The sequence below is a fragment of the Pristis pectinata genome, chromosome 6, assembly GCF_009764475.1.
Source record: "Pristis pectinata isolate sPriPec2 chromosome 6, sPriPec2.1.pri, whole genome shotgun sequence".
NCBI lineage: Eukaryota > Metazoa > Chordata > Chondrichthyes > Rhinopristiformes > Pristidae > Pristis > Pristis pectinata.
In genome coordinates this window covers 89657547-89673692 of record NC_067410.1, presented here as the reverse complement: position 1 = coordinate 89673692, position 16146 = coordinate 89657547, and the positions used below count along the sequence as shown (strand labels likewise).

General features: G+C 39.8%; 1 protein-coding gene across 2 annotated transcripts in view; it reads right to left on the bottom strand.

Moving 5' to 3' along the window:
• Positions 1-16146, bottom strand: part of clcn2c (chloride channel 2c) — a 456139-nt gene that overhangs the window by 53974 nt on the left and 386019 nt on the right. The window lies entirely within an intron of this gene.

The following is a 16146-nucleotide window of genomic DNA, read 5'->3' as shown; positions in this document are numbered from 1 at the left end:
TTGTTCTTTCTTAAGTTTCCAAGACTATAGTGTAAAATTTTAACAGAAGTAAAATATTGAATAATGATTTGATGTGTATTAATATAACAACTACTTTAAGTTGTATACTACCAAAACAATGAGGTTTACATGTGGGGAGAACTTAAATCTGATTTTTATTGCAACGACATATCATGAACATTTGTAAACATTCCCAGTGTCAATAATCTTTGTCAAACCCACAGGATGGTTCTGAGAAAAGCTACAAGTACCATATCTCGATCTTCACTGAAGACCCAAAGTAGTGATGCAATGATATTTAAAGATAAATAGTTAAGAAATACATATGTTAAAGAACGTCTGTTCTCAAAATAGCCAGTTGAATCGGTCTGGATGGTTACTGAGTGAAGTGTGGATAATGCAGAGCCTGGATCAAAATCCTACAAGTTTCCTGGGGCATGGATGTAGTGTCAGAATAATGGAGGATGGCAAATGTTACAGCCTGTTCAAAAAAACAGGAAAGGGGTAAACTCATTAATGAAAGGATCAAGTCTGTCTCTCATTAATGGAGGGAATACTTTTAGGGAAATATTCTGGGACAAAATTAATTTCAAATGTTAGTTGCTAATGAAGGAAGCATGGATGAAACAAAAATCTTATTGGACTTCTCTGACTGACTTATTTGGTGAGGGAGCCTACTGGAATGATAATGGTAATAAGGTTGATGTGCATTCACCTAATCAAAAATGAATGCTTCTAAACTTGTTAGTAAAATTCCAAGATATAAAACAGGCATTGACAACATGGATTTCTTCATTATATATTTATTGACAGGATGTGGACATCACCAGTAATGCCAACATTTTTTGCTCAGTCCTTGAGAAAGTGGTTAGAAGCTACCTTCAAGAAGACCTTTAGTCTGTGTAGTGAAGCTACATCCACAGTGCATTTGAACATGGGGTTCCAGCACTCAGGTATGATAAGGAATATTGTTAGTGCATAGCTTGGATGCGAACTTGCTATCCTTTTCCAAGATGGTTGAGATCGTGGTTAGGGAAGTGCTATTAGAGAGTCGAGGCAAGTAATTGCAATGCATTTTATGGTTGTGCACAGCCTGAGGTCACAATACACATGATGGGGAAGAAATTATTTAGGACATTGGATGGAGTACCAATCAGGCAGGTTGCTTTATCCTGGATTGCGTTGAGCTTGAGTGTTATTGGAACTCCACTCATCCCAACAATGAAGATTATTCCATCACACTATTGAGGTATCTTGAGATGGTGGAAAAGCTTTGGAGGGTCTAGTTACAAAAGCAGGCAAAAGAAAGCACCAGGTAGACTTGTGAATCAATTTCTCAGCCATCTATTACTTCTCCAGTTAAGTATATAGTGCGTACCTTAACAAAATGGAGCTAGACATAACAAAAGTCCATCTGGGTTGGTTACAAAATTCTCTATTCGTAATCTGGACTGAATGTGCAAATTATGTAGTGTGTCAATCACCTTACCACTTGCAAACTTTTGGTAAAACTTCAGGAGAAATCAAAGCAAAGCAGAAGATTATCAAGCTGAAATGCAGAATGCATTATAACAGCTATTATTAGAGCTACATATTCTATAATTCTGTCACACGTAATTGGTTAAGAAAGAATTTTGTCATACAGAGTAAAATTGCCCTTTTTGGTCAAATAAATGTCTGTTTGTGTTGGTCTCTACCTTTCTCATGCAGAGACCAACACAACATAAAATTGTAGTCACAAGATCACAAGACAAAGGAGCAGAAGTAGGCCATTCGGCCCATCGAGTCTGCTCCATGAGCTAAGCTAATACTATTTCTCTCTAGCCCCAATTTCTGGCCTTATCCCCATATCCCTTGATACCATGACTAATTAGATAACTATCAATCTCCTCCTTAAATGCCCCCAATGGTTGGGCCTCCACAGCTGTATGTGGCAAAGAATTCCATAATTTCACTACCCTCTGGCTAAAGAAATTTCTCCTCATTTCTGTTTTAAACTGGTACCCTCTAATTCTAAGATTGTGCCCTCTGGTCCTGGACTCACCCACCAAGGGAAACAGCTTAACTACATCTACTCTGTCCAGTCCTTTCAACATTCTAAATGTTTCTATGAGGTCCCCTCTCATTCTTCTGTACTCCAATGAATACAGTCCAAGAGCCGACAAACGCTCATCATAAGTAAGGCCTTTCATTCCGGGAATCATCCTCATAAATCTTTTCTGAACCCTCTCCAACATCAGTACATCCTTCCTGAGACAAGGGGCCCAAAACTGCACACACTACTCCAGATGAGGCCTCACCAGTGCCCCATAGAGCCTCATCAACACATCCTTACTTTTATACTTTATACCTCTCGAAATGAATGCTAACATAGCATTCGCTTTCTTTACCGCCGATCTGACCTGGTGGTTAACCTTTAGGGTATCCTGCACGAGTACCCCCAAGTCCCTTTGTACTTCTGTACTTTGAATTTTCTCCCCATCTAGATAATAATCTGCCCATTTATTTCTTTTTCCAAAGTGTACAACGGCACATTTCTCAACGTTGAATCTCATCTGCCATTTCTTTGCCCATTCTCCTAAACTATCTAAGTCTTTCTGCAACCTTCCTATTTCTTGAATACTCCCTAATCCTCCACCTATCTTGGTGTCATCTGCAAACTTAGCCACAAAACCATTTACTCCATAACCTAAATCACTAATGTATAAAGTAAAAAGAAGTGGCCCCAACACCGACCCCTGTGGAACACCACTAGTAACCAGTAGCCAACCAGAACAGGATCCCTTTATTCCCACCCTTTGCTTTCTGCCAACCAGCCAATGCTCCACCCATTCCAATATCCTACCTGTAATTCCATGAGCTCTCATCTTTTTAATCAGCCTCTTGTGCAGCACCTTGTCGAAGGTCTTTTGAAAGTCCAAATACGCAACATCCACAGCCTCTCCCTTATCCACCCTACCTGAGATTTCCTCAAAAAGCTCCAATAGGTTGGTCAGGCAGGATCTTCCCTTCACGAAACCATGCTGGCTTGGGCCTATCTTGCTTTGCACCTCTAGGTATTCCATAACCTCATCCTTGAGGATCGATTCCAATAACTTTCCCACCACCGATGTCAGAATAATAGGTCTGTAATTTCCTTTATGCTGCCTCCCACCCTTCTTATACAGCTGAACTATATTTGCGACTTTCCAGTCCTTCAGAGCCATGCTGAAGTCTATTGATTCCTGGAAAATTATCACTAATGTCTCTGCAATCTCTGAAGCCACCTCCTTCAGAACCTGGGGATGCATGTCATCCGGTCCGGGAGACTTATCTGTCTTTAGTCCATTTAGCTTCCCGAGCACCTTCTCTCTAGTAATCTTAACTGAATTCATTTCTATCCCCTGAGACCCCTGACTGTCTGGTATATTGCTGATGTCCTCCACAGTGAAGACTGATACAAAATACTCATTTAGTTCCTCTGCCATCTCTCTGTTATCCATTATAATCTGTCCCGCACCGTTTTCAATTGGTCCTATATCAACCCGTGTCTCTCTTTTACTCTTCATATATTTAAAAAAAACTCTTGGTATCTTTTTGAATGTTATCTGCCAACTTCCTTTCATAATTCATCTTTTCCTTCCTAATGTCCTTCTTAGTTTCTTTCAGTTTTTAGAAGTTTCCCAGTCTTCTGTTTTCCCACTAATTTTTGCTTCCTTGTATGCCCTCCCTTTTGCTTTTATTTTAGCCTTCACCTCTCTCGTTATCCACATTTGTGCCATTTTTCCATTCATAACCTTTTTTCTTGGAATATATCTATCCTGCATTTTCCTTATCTCTTGTAGAAATTCCATCCATTTCTGCTCTGCCGTCCTTCAACTAGCTTACTTTTCCAATCAATTTGGGCCAGTTCCTCTCTCATGCCACTGTAATTTCCTTTGTTCCACTGAAATATTGACACATCTGATATCAGCTTCTCCTTTTCAAATTTGAAACTGAACTCAATCATATTGTGATCGCTAGTTCTTAATGGCTCCTTTACCTTTAGTTCCCTAATCACCTCCGGTTTGTTACACAGCACCCAATCAAAAACAGCTGATCCGCTGGTGGGCTCCAAAAAGCCATCCCGTACACACTCCACAAACTTGCTCTCGTGAGATCCACTGCCTTCCTGGCTTTCCCAATCCACCTTCATGTTAAAATCCCCATAATTATCTTGACGTTGTCTCTCTGACATGCTTTTTCTATTTCTAGCTGTAACTTATAGTCCACATCCCAGCTGCTGTTAGGGGGCCTATATATCACTGCTATTATTGTCCTTTTACCCTTCCCATTTCTTAGCTCCACCCATAAGGATTCCACTTCTTCTGACCCTATGTCCCTTCTCTCCATTGATTTTATATCATTGCTAACCATCAGGGCCACACCACCCCCTCTACTTACCTGTCTATCTTTCCTATACACTGTGTACCCCTGGACATTTAGTTCCCACTCACAGCCTTCCTTAAGCCTTGACTCAGTTATTGCCACAATGTCATATTTTTTAATCTGTAGCTGTGCCACTAGGTCATCCATCTTACTTCTAATGCTATGTGCATTTAAATATAGTACATTTAGACCAGTATCTGCTGCCGATTTTGCTGTATTTCTATTGTTCAGCAAATTATCCTGTCTTTTCACCTGCCTGTCCTTCTTTCCATCTTCACTGCACACTGTCTTGGGCTGATTCCTATATACCTCTTCCTCTATCCTAACATCCTGGTTTCCTTCCCCCTGCCAAATTAGTTTAAACCCTCCCCAACAGCTATATTAAACATTCCCGCCTGGATATTGGACCCCTTGGAGTTCAGGTGTAACCCATCTGTTGTGTTGAGCATTTTCACTCTATATCCTGTATAAAGTTTTTTTAAAAAATCACATCCATTCAGTATTATCTTACAGCATTGAAATATACATAACATACATAACAATTAGACGTCAGTCCATCTACAAAATATACTGCAGTAACTTGCACAGGTCACTCTGAAAGCACCTCCTGAAAACACAATTTCTGCTATCAATGATAACAAGGGCAGCAAGTGCAAGGAGATAACATCATGTGCAGGTTATCCTGAAAGTCACAGAAATATACCAACAGCTTTGGGAGAGTATCTTCACAAAAAGGACGGTAGTGGCTCACCACAATCATTTCAGGGGCAATAAATGCTGGTCTCACAAGCTATGGTCACATCCTGAAACATGAATAAAAATGAATGAAAAGAGAAATAAAGCAGATATTGATGTGGCACAGCTGGCACAGAGAAATGTCCTCTGTGAGAGCTGGCATTGACTTTGTGGGCTGAATTGCCTCCGATGTCATAAGGAAATACATAGAGGGGAGAGCTTTCTTATCCATTTTTCTGACTGTGCCAGGTCGTGGACCATTGAAGTAGAATGTGGAGAGGGGGATGAAGGAGTTCATAACCATGATTATTTACACAAGTTTATAATTGTTTTCTCCACAGTCTTTCTGTGCTTTCTCTCCTGTTTTTGCTGGAGTTAGCATAAAAGTGCTTTAGTTGACATGTTCTGACTGAGAAGTGGCCGAATGGGTTGCAATATGAAAATGTCTGTGTGTAGTTTACGTGGCAAAATGCATAGCACACTCTGTGTGTTTACTTAGGTGACTGTTATCCTGAAATGGTCTGAGGGCGATAAGCAATTATGAACTTCAAAATACTCAAGTTACAACATGGAAATCTGGTTTGCAATTTACATTTGTTAATGCAAGTTCAAAGGGAATGGCACAGTACTTGATTTGGATGTTACGAGGACAATTTTGAAGTTCATTGTTGACACTAAATGGCATGGGATGTCAAAATGCATGACACTCGGAGATGATTCAAAGAGATCTGGAGAGCATCAGCTGTCGAGCTAATGCTGTTTAGTGCAGATAAATGAGAGTGTGCATGTTGCTACAAATCACATTAGCTGTGATTACAAGATACAAGGCTGAACTTTGATTTAGATTATTCAAGAGAAAGATCTTGGAGTGGCTCAGCTCTGCATTTGTAAAAACTGTCCTAAGGTTTCACAGACTATTGAATGAACTGCTTCAGACGGCACTACGAGAATCAAGAACAGATTGCCACTCAGCCTTCTTGGTGGCTAATAGTGCCAAGTCTTAAAGATGTTAGAAATTAAAACTGGCCTGAGTTTGCCCTTTGTGCTGTGAGATAAAATAATAGAGCTAGGAGCATGAGTTCAATGATTAGGTATTAACTCTGCAAAATAAACTCTTATAGCAAATAGTTTTAGACATTGTTCTTCTGAATGCACAGATATCTTGAAGAATGAAACAAAGTCAAATGGTGTCAGAAAATTTTCTTTCTGCATTGTGTAATATAGTCATAATTGTTATTTTCAGAAACATAATGATTGATAATTGCATTACAGAGGTAATCTTTCTGAAGGTGGGCCATAAGCTGGTGAATGCATTCAAATTTGACTGTGTATCATTATCTAGAATGCTGGAAATCAAAGGAGTCAGTACTAATCAGAATATGAATTAGAAGAAGGAGCAGACTATTTGGCCCCTTGTGCCTGTTCTGCCATTCAATAACATCTGTCGCTGAGGTAAGAGAACAGCTCTTTTTCCTTTCATTAACTTCATATCCCTTGATTCCCTTCAATTAAAAAAAATCCATCAATCTCTATTAAATATACTCAGCAACTGAGACTCCACAGTGCTCTTGGGTATAGAAGTCCAAAGATTCATTACATATTGGGTGAAGAAATTTCTTCTCATCTCAGTTGTGAATTGTCCAATCCTTATTTTCAGATTGTAACTCCTGATTCTAGACTTTCCAGCCAGGGAAACATCCTCCCTGCATCTGCCCTTGTAAGAATTTTGGACATTTCAATGAGTTCATCTCTCATTCTTCAAAACTCAAGGGACAATAACCTGCTTAATTTCTCCTCATAGGACAAATCTCCCATCCAAAGAATCAATCTGGTGAATCTTCATTGCACACACACTATTGGAAGTAGATCCTTATTGTGTTAGGGGTAACCAGACCTGTAGATAAGGTGCCAGGTGTGATCAGGCCAGGACCAATAGAATGGCAGTAAGATGTCTCTACTCTTCAACTCACATTCCCTTGTAATAAAGGCCAGTGTACTATTTGCTTTCCTAATTACTTGCCACACCTGCACGTTAATTCGCAATGTTTCCAGTGCAAAGACCTCAGGTCCTTATGACAATAAATCCCTTCAATCTTTTACTATTTAAAAAGATAGTTTAACTTTCTTTTTTTCTACCAAAGTGGATAATCTCACATTTTTCCACAGTACATTCAACTTAGCCCACCTGTAAGCCCGTGTATCCTCCACTCAACAAACAGTGCATCATATTTATATCATCAGCAAACCTGGATATATTACTCTTGGTCTCTCACCCAAATCATTGATAAAGATTGTGAATAGAGACAGAAGAGAGACTGCAGATGCTGGAAATCTGGAGCAACACACACAAAATGCTGGAGAAACTCAGCAGGTCAGGCAAAATCTATGGAGGGAAATGAACAGTCAATGTATCAGGCCAAGACCCTTCATCAGGACTGGAAAGGAAGAGGGTAGAATTGTCTCAACCCAAAATGTCGACTGTTCATTTCCCTGCATAGATGCTGCCTGACCTGCTGAGCTCCTCCAGCATTTTGTAAAGCTTGTGAACAGCTGAGGCCCCAGCACCAATTTCTGAAGCACCCACTAATCACAGCCTCCCACCTGAAATAGCTAATTTATTCCTATTGTCTTTTCTGTTTGATAATCAATCCTCAATCCATGGATATATTACCTCCAATTACATGCACTCTAATTTTGCTAAATAATCTCCAGTGACCTTATTGAAGATCTGGAAGTTTAACTGCATCTATTTACTTATTATGATAGTTACAACCTCAAACAACTAACAGATTTTCTCTTTCTTAAATCCACGTTGATAGAACAGTACAACATAGGAAAACGGCCTTTGGTCCATGATGTCTGTGCCGAGCTAGATGTTGAATTAAACTGATCGCTTCTGCCTGCACATGATCCATATCCCTCCATTCCCTGCATATTCATGTTCTATCTAAAAGCCTCTTCAAAGTCACTATTGTATCTGCTTCCACTACCACCCCTGCCAGAGTGTTCCAGGCACCTATCACACTCTGTAAAAAAAAAACTTGCCCTGCACATCACCTTTAAAGTTCCCCCCCACCCCCCTCACCTTAAAGCTATGCCATCTAGGACTTGACATTTCCACCCTGGGAAAAAGATTCTAGCAGTCTACCCTATCTATGCCTCTCATAATTTTGTAAACTTCCATCAGGTCTCCCTTTAGTCTTTGTTGCTCCAGAGAAAACAATCCAACCTCTCCTGATAACTAATACCTTCTAATCCAGGCAAACTTCTTCTGCACCCTTTCTAACTCTCCACGTCCTTCCTGTAGTGGGGGCGACCAGAACTGCACGCAATACTCCAAGTGCGGCCTACCCAAAGTTTTATACAACTGCAACATGACTTCCTGGCTCTTATACTCTATGCCCCTAGCAATGCCATATGCCTTCTTTATCACTCTATCTACTTCCATTGCCACTTTCAGGGAGGTATGGACCTGGACCACAAGATCCCTCTGAAAATCAATGCTGTTAAAGGTCCTGCCATTATCTGTATCCAATTTGCCCAATTTTATCATCTTCTAAATGCCCTGCTATCATTATCGTAATAATAGATTTCAGCATTTTCCTACCTCTTATGTCAGGCTAACTGGTTTATAGTACCTTGTTTTCTCTTTCCTTCCTTTCTTTTATAGTATGCTTACATTTGCTACCTTCTATTCTCTGGGAACCATCGTAAGATCTATGGAGTTTTGCAAGATGGCAACCAATGCATCCCTTCTCTCCAAAGCCACCTCTTTCAAAACCTTGGGACACGGGTCATTAAGTCTTGGGCAGGGAGCAGTGGTGAAACATTCTTTCTTCTGTTCTACATGAAGCTATTTTCAAAGGAAGAATGTGAAGGCTCAGTTAGCCAACTCTGGTGTGGAGAATGAAACCTTGACTTCCTGTGAGGTTAGGAAAGCAACAGGTGCAGCTAAAATATGAAAGAAAAAAAAATGAGATTTTTACTAAAACAGGTGTGCAGTGATGTATGGAAATGAAGGGTGGATTTAGAAAATAACCTTGAGTCAGGCATGATACTAGTGCAACGTAGAATTTTTCTAACATTGTATCATTACACATAAATAAGATTTAGCTATTAAGTAAATTTGATACTTCTTGTTCTTTAATGTTCACCTAAATGAGCACCAAAACAGATGAATTATTTAAATCAAGCACTGCCTCATCTAGTGTTTTCCTGGATCAAGGGTATTTGGTCCAGAATTTAAATGTGGTACTGTGAGTCATCTTTCAAAAGGAGGAAAATGCTGAAATTACTTAAAAAGAGACTGACGGCACTGAACATAGAAAATAGGCATGACAGTATCAAATTCTGAACTTCCAGGCCTTTGATGTATTCCAAAGGATCTATGACAAAATACTATTTGACAAAATGAAGAGTAAAAATTGAAAAGATTCAGCTTTCAAAATTTAAGAGTGGTGATAAAATAGAAAGGAATGAATGATTTGAACAACCTGGGTGATCGATGAGGTTAAAGGGGCTATTAATCAAGCAAAGTGTTTCGCGTGTTCTTTCTGTGCATGCTATTATCTACTAATAAAATAATTTTTCATACAGAGATCATTAGGTTAAATTCTTTAAACAGGGAACTGGATAGATTTTTCAATATGGAAGAGAAATTTTGTGATAATTTCTGACTGGATACATGAATAGACATTAAAATATGCAGAAGTCTGTCTGCAGTGTTAATGTATTATTTAAATGCATTAGAAGATTATTGAAGGAAAGGAATGATATTGAACTTACCTTGGCTCATTCAACCAGAAATAACCTAACCCAAGTACAGAATCCAACAGTAAGGATATCAGTAAGATCGAAAGAGTGCAGAGAAGATTTACTAGAATGTTGCTGGGTCTTCAGGAATTGAGTTACAGGGAAAGATTGAACAAGTTAGGACTTTACACTCCTTGGAGCATAGAAGAATGAGGGGAGATTTGGTAGAGGTTTACAAACTTATGAGGGGTATAGACAGAGTAAATGCGACTAGGCTCTTTCCACCTAGATTAGGAGAGATAAGTACGAGAGGACATGGCTTTAGGGTGAAAGGGGAAAGATTTAGGGGAAACATCAGGGGGAACTTCTTCACTCAGAGAGTGGTGGGAGTGCGGAACGAGCTGCCATCTGACGTGGTAATTGCGGGCTCACTCTTAAGTTTTAAGAATAAATTGGATAGATACATGGATGGGAGAGGTCTGGAGGGTTATGGACTGGGTGCAGGTCAATGGGACTAGTGGAATAAAGACCATAAGGGCTGAACAGCCTGTTTTCTGTGCTGTAGTGTTCTATGGTTCAACTGGATTCTGGCTTCTCATCTCTCATGCTTCTCGGAAGTTTAGATATTAAGAATTGCCTGACTTTAGACTTAAGTTTGTACAAGTCCAGTTTGAACCTATGGTTCCCTTGCCCCACTGCAATGGTTTATTTCAATTCAGTGTACAGATTTATCTTGCCAATGCTATTTACTATTTTATGGAGTTCCAAAGTCTTTTCTTAGTACATATTTTAAAATTCTGAAGAGCTCAGCTTTATCTTTATTACTTCATCTCCAGTTAATACAAATCATCCTTAAAGTATACATCATCTTCTCTAGTCCTAATAGGAAGAGGGTTTGCTGTTAAAATCCTGATATGATTACAATCCAATTCTAATTTTATTTCTAATGCAAAGAAATCTAAACAACATTCTTCCATTTACATTATGACATTTCATGGAACTTTAAAGATGGTTGTATACAAGAGAAATCTATGTATTCACAAACTAAGTTTCACAGCAACAAATAAGAGAAAATTTGGACCTTGAATTTTTTTCATGAGACGAGTTAACAATTTTCAGGTTTGCATCAAAGTGAATTTCACTGCTTTACATTTTAAACTACTTGACATTTAAATTATATCTCTAAATACATTCCTCTGACAGTCGTCAAATATTTTATAGCTGCCTGTACAGCTGCAATGTTCTGATTTGATTGAATTGCAAATCATCTGAAAACTTATTAAGTTTTGTTTGAAAGGTTGAGGAGAATAAGAGCTACATTTACATGAGATATTACATTAGAAAACCCACAGATAAAAACTATGTTGATTTTTAATGGTTCAAAATTCCCAAGTTTGACATTATGGCAAAGCATTTTCAACTGGAAAATCAGAATTAACAAGATTTAATTTGGACAACATGTTATTTGAACCATTTTCTTCAATATTTTAAACTATATTGCAGCTGCTAATAAAATTGGCATCTAAATGAAATTCTAAAATTGCTAAGATTGTTACATGGTTTGAAACAACAAACAACTTTCATGTATTCCCAGCTCCAGGCAACAACTGCCAATTTTACAATATTAAGTTTTCGTGTCCTCACAAGACACAAGACATTGAGGCTGAAGAGGACAATGGAAGGGCGGTAAGGATGACACATCATGCAGCAATGAAGAAAGCTAATCAAGCACGAAATGAAAAAATGAGAATAACAGGAGGAAATGGATGACAGAATGGGTGAATTTCAGGTAGTGGTTACTGAAGCACTGAATATTGTGGGCATACTAAATTTTATTCTTGGATGATGTTGGACAATTAAAAAGCTAGTGAAGCATTGAGATTCTTAAGAATACCCCCATGTCAACATGGGGATATTCTTAGACCCTCAACAATGGCAGGGTACAGCACGCGAGTGGATTTGTGTGCAGTTTCAGCCAAAAGTAATACATCTCAGCTTGCAAGATGTATGGTCACAGAAAGCCAATCTTCAAGCATTCTCTCCATGTGATATCAAGAAATGGCTGAATACAGTGTCTGCAGTGGAGGCTGAAGGACCAGACAATCCTGGCTGCAGCACTGAAGACTTGTGCTCCAGAATTAGCCACGTACCCAGATGAATTGTTCCAGTACAGTTATAAAACTTGCATCTACCTAACAATACCAAAACTTTCCCGCAGATATTCTGTTTAGAAAAAGCAGGCAAATCCAATCTGGCTAATTATTTCTCTGAATCGTCAGCAAACCAATGGAAGCTGTTGTTGACAGTGGCATTTCATACAGAGGAAGATGATTATGGCTGTTGGACAACAATCATCCCAGCCCAGGACATCAATGCAGGAATTCCTCAGGCGAATGTCCACTGCTCAACCATAGTCAGCTGCTTCAACAATGACCCTCTTTTTATCATGTTTGCTGATGACAGCACGATGTTCAGTCCATTTGAAACTCTTCAAAAAGTGAACCAGTCCAAGTTGACATGCAGCAAGACTAAATAAAGGTGCCAAACAATGACCAGGTCCAACAAGACAGAGTCTTAACACTTCTCTTTACTTTCAATGGTGTTACCGATCATGAGTCAACACCGATATCCTCAGAGTCACCAAGACCAGAAACTGAAATGGAAACCACATAAATATAGTGGTGACAAAAGCAGGCTGGGTATCCTGAGGCAAGCGATCATCTCCCGACACCCTATAGCCTGCCCATCATCTGCAAGTCACAATTCAAAAGTATGATCAACTTACCAGTAGCAGCTGTACTCATCCAACACCTCAGAAGCTCTATCCACGTATCTGTCCAAACGTCTTTTAAACATTGTAATTGTACCCTCCTCCACAGCTTCCTATAGCAGCTGGTTCCATATACGCAGCACCCTCTGTGATTTCCCTTCAGGTCCCTTTTAAATCTTTCCCCTCTCACCTTAAGCAAGAGAAAGAAGTCTGCTTGGTTGGCACCCCATCCACCATTTTAAACATTCAGTCTTTCCATCGCCATCGTATATGGCTGTAGTGTGTCATAAGATGCATAGCAGTTACTTGCCTCAATTGCTCTGATAGGATCAGAGGGACTTGGATGAGAGCAATTAGAAAGGTAAATGGTCTTCAGGTGAAATTGAGTAGAAAATACATTACAACAGGTATATTGTCTCCAGGTCTGGATGCCCTAAGGATATGCTTATGATAAAAGGGAAGGTTCACCAGATTAATTCTCGAGATAGCGGTGGGGGGGGGGGAGTGGTTGGGAGGGAGGGAGGGATTGGCGGGGGTTACTCCTAAAAAGAGAGGTTAAGTAGACTGGGTCTATGCTCCCTTGCGTTTAGTAGAACGAAAGGTGATCTCACAGAAACTTTCAAAGTTTGCAGATGATATCGCCATAGTGGGCTGTATCTCAAATAACAATGAGTCGGAGTACAGGAAGGAGATAGAGAGCCTCATGAAATGATGTCATGACAATAACCTTTCCCTCAATGTCAGCAAAACAAAAGAGCTGGTCATTAACTTCAGGAGGGAGGGCGGTGCACATGCTCCTGTTTACATCAATGGTGCTGAGGTTGAGAGAGTTGAGAGCTTCAAGTTCCTTGGAGTGAACATCACCAATAGCCTGTGCTGGTCCAACCACGTAGACGCCACGGCCAAGAAAGCTCACCAGTGCCTCTACTTCCTCAGGAGGCTAAAGAAATTTGGCATGTCCCCTTTGACACTCACCAATTTTTATCAACGCACCATAGAAAGCATCCCCTCTGGATGCATCACAGCTTGGTATGGCAACTGCTCTGCCCGTAACAAGAAGAAACTGCAGAGACTGTGGACACAGCCCAGCGCATCATGGAAAACAGCCTCCCCTCCATGGACTTTGTCTATACTTCTTGCTGCCTCAGTAGAGTAGCCAGCATAATCAAAGACCCCACCCACCCTGCTCATTCTCTCTTCTCTCCCCTCCTATCGGGCAGAAGATACAAAAGCCTGAAAGCACATACCACCAAGCTCAAGGACAGCTTCTATCTCACTGTTATAAGACCATTGAATGGTTCCCTAGTATGATAAGATGGATTCTTGACCTCACAATGTATCTTGTTATGACCTTGCACCTTATTGTCTACCTACACAGTGCTTTCTCGGTAACTGTAGTGCTTTATTCTGCACTGTTGTTTTACCTTGAACTATCTCAATGCACTTTGTTTTTTTTTTCTTTGTTCTAATTTTTTTTTGTCTTGTAAAGATTGTGTATAATTCATGTTTAATTTATGTTTTTCTTGCGAATGCTACTTATATGATGCTACGTGCTTGTGATGCTGCTGCAAGTAAGTTTTTCATTGCACCTGTGCGTACATGTACTTGTGCATATGACAATAAACTCGACTTTGACTTAGCACTGATGTAATGAATTGATCTGTATGAACGATATGCAAGATAAGGTTTTCACTGTACCTCAGTACATGTGACAATAATAAACCAAGTTACCAATATTTTTTTGTACACAAATCAACAGGGTAGATAAAGGATGACGTTTCCCTTAACTAGGGGTCAAGAAGCAGGGACAGAATCAAAAGGATAAGGGGACAGCCTTTTGAGGCTGAGATGAAATTGAACCTTATCACCATGAGAATCTTTGGAATTTAAAAGGGCTATGGAGGTTTGGCTCCTGAATATATTCAACGGAGATCCATAGTTTTTAAGATATTAGGGGAATTAAGGCATACATGTTTAGTCACAAAGGTAGTGCTGAGTTGAAGGGTCAACCAGGGTCATTGAATGGTACAGCAGGTATGAGGGACAAAACAATCTAATCTTACTTCCATATATTATGCTCATTCTCCATTTGCTCTGACAATGCCCTTTTCCACATCAGAGTTTCTAATATTCTACTTATTTTTAATAGCTGAGATTCCCTGAGGCATGACCCTTAATCAGGTCCATTAAGTTCTTCATTCTAAAGGGACCATTCTCCCCCATGATGTAATTCCCAGTTCAGCAATACCTCAATTTTAAAATTCTTAGTATTCAAAGCACTGCAAGGCCTTGACCCACTCTACCTCTGTGATGTACTTCAGACATAGAACCCTCTGGGAACTGTGCATTCCTTTGATTCTTGACTACTATGCATCCATGTTTTGAACAATTCCATCATTAGTGCATGTACATTCAGCTAATGCCAGAATTTCACACCCCCATCCTGCCCCCATCCCCTGATTCTTTCAGCAGAGCTATCCCTGGTGTTGACTTAACATCTATTCTTTGTCTTTAGCTTTGATATAATTTGATGCATCTTACTCAGATTTTGTCAGATAACTCTGCCATCAAGTGCTTTGGTATATTTTATTTTATTAAAGTCAGAATATGAAGATGGTGCCTCCCAAACCTGTGACCTCTACCAGAAAGGACAGGGGCAGCAGGCGCATTGGAACACCACCACCTATAGGTTTTCCTTCAAGGCCGTACATCATCCTGACTTGGAAGTATACCACCTTCCTTCATTTCCCTGAAATTCCCTACCTAACAGCATTGAAGGAGTACCTTAGAAGGAAGGGTCTGCAGAGGTCCATGGCAGCTTACCACCACCTTCTTGTGGGTAATTGGGATGGACACCAAATGCTATTAACACTGTCATCCTGTAAATAAATTAGTGCTAGTTGTTGTCTTGATTGATGTGATGAATAATGATTCTTTTTTTTAAATGGGACATGGCAAGACAAGCATTTATTACCCATCAATAATTCCTTGAGAAGATAGGGCGAATTGCCACATAAAGTTGGGGGGGAATACAGGGAGTGGGATCATGGATGTAGGGGTGTTGGGTTCATCAGTGCAATGCGGAGTTGGGGGAGCAGTGTTGCTTAAGGATGAAGGTAGGTTATTTACTCAATCTTGCAGCTGTCTCAGCCCGACATTGTGCTGGAAAGACCATAGTGTTTCAGGAGCACCCAGCAATGGTCACTCCTATACAACATTTTCCAAGTTTTCCTAGAATTGACTGAAGGAACAAGAAATGAGGAACCACACTATCCCTTACGCCCCAATCAGAAATTGCAGCAAAAGGTTGAAAAGTACTCAATGCCCTGAAGTAAGATGTCAAGTTTCCAGACTGATGCAACATGACCAAAAAATGGTTGTTAATATGTCTCATTCTGAAAATAAGAGATTTTAAGTTGCATGTTGCTGAAAAAAAATTGCCAGGCATTGAATTGGCAGATATATGGACTGGGACTGTTGTG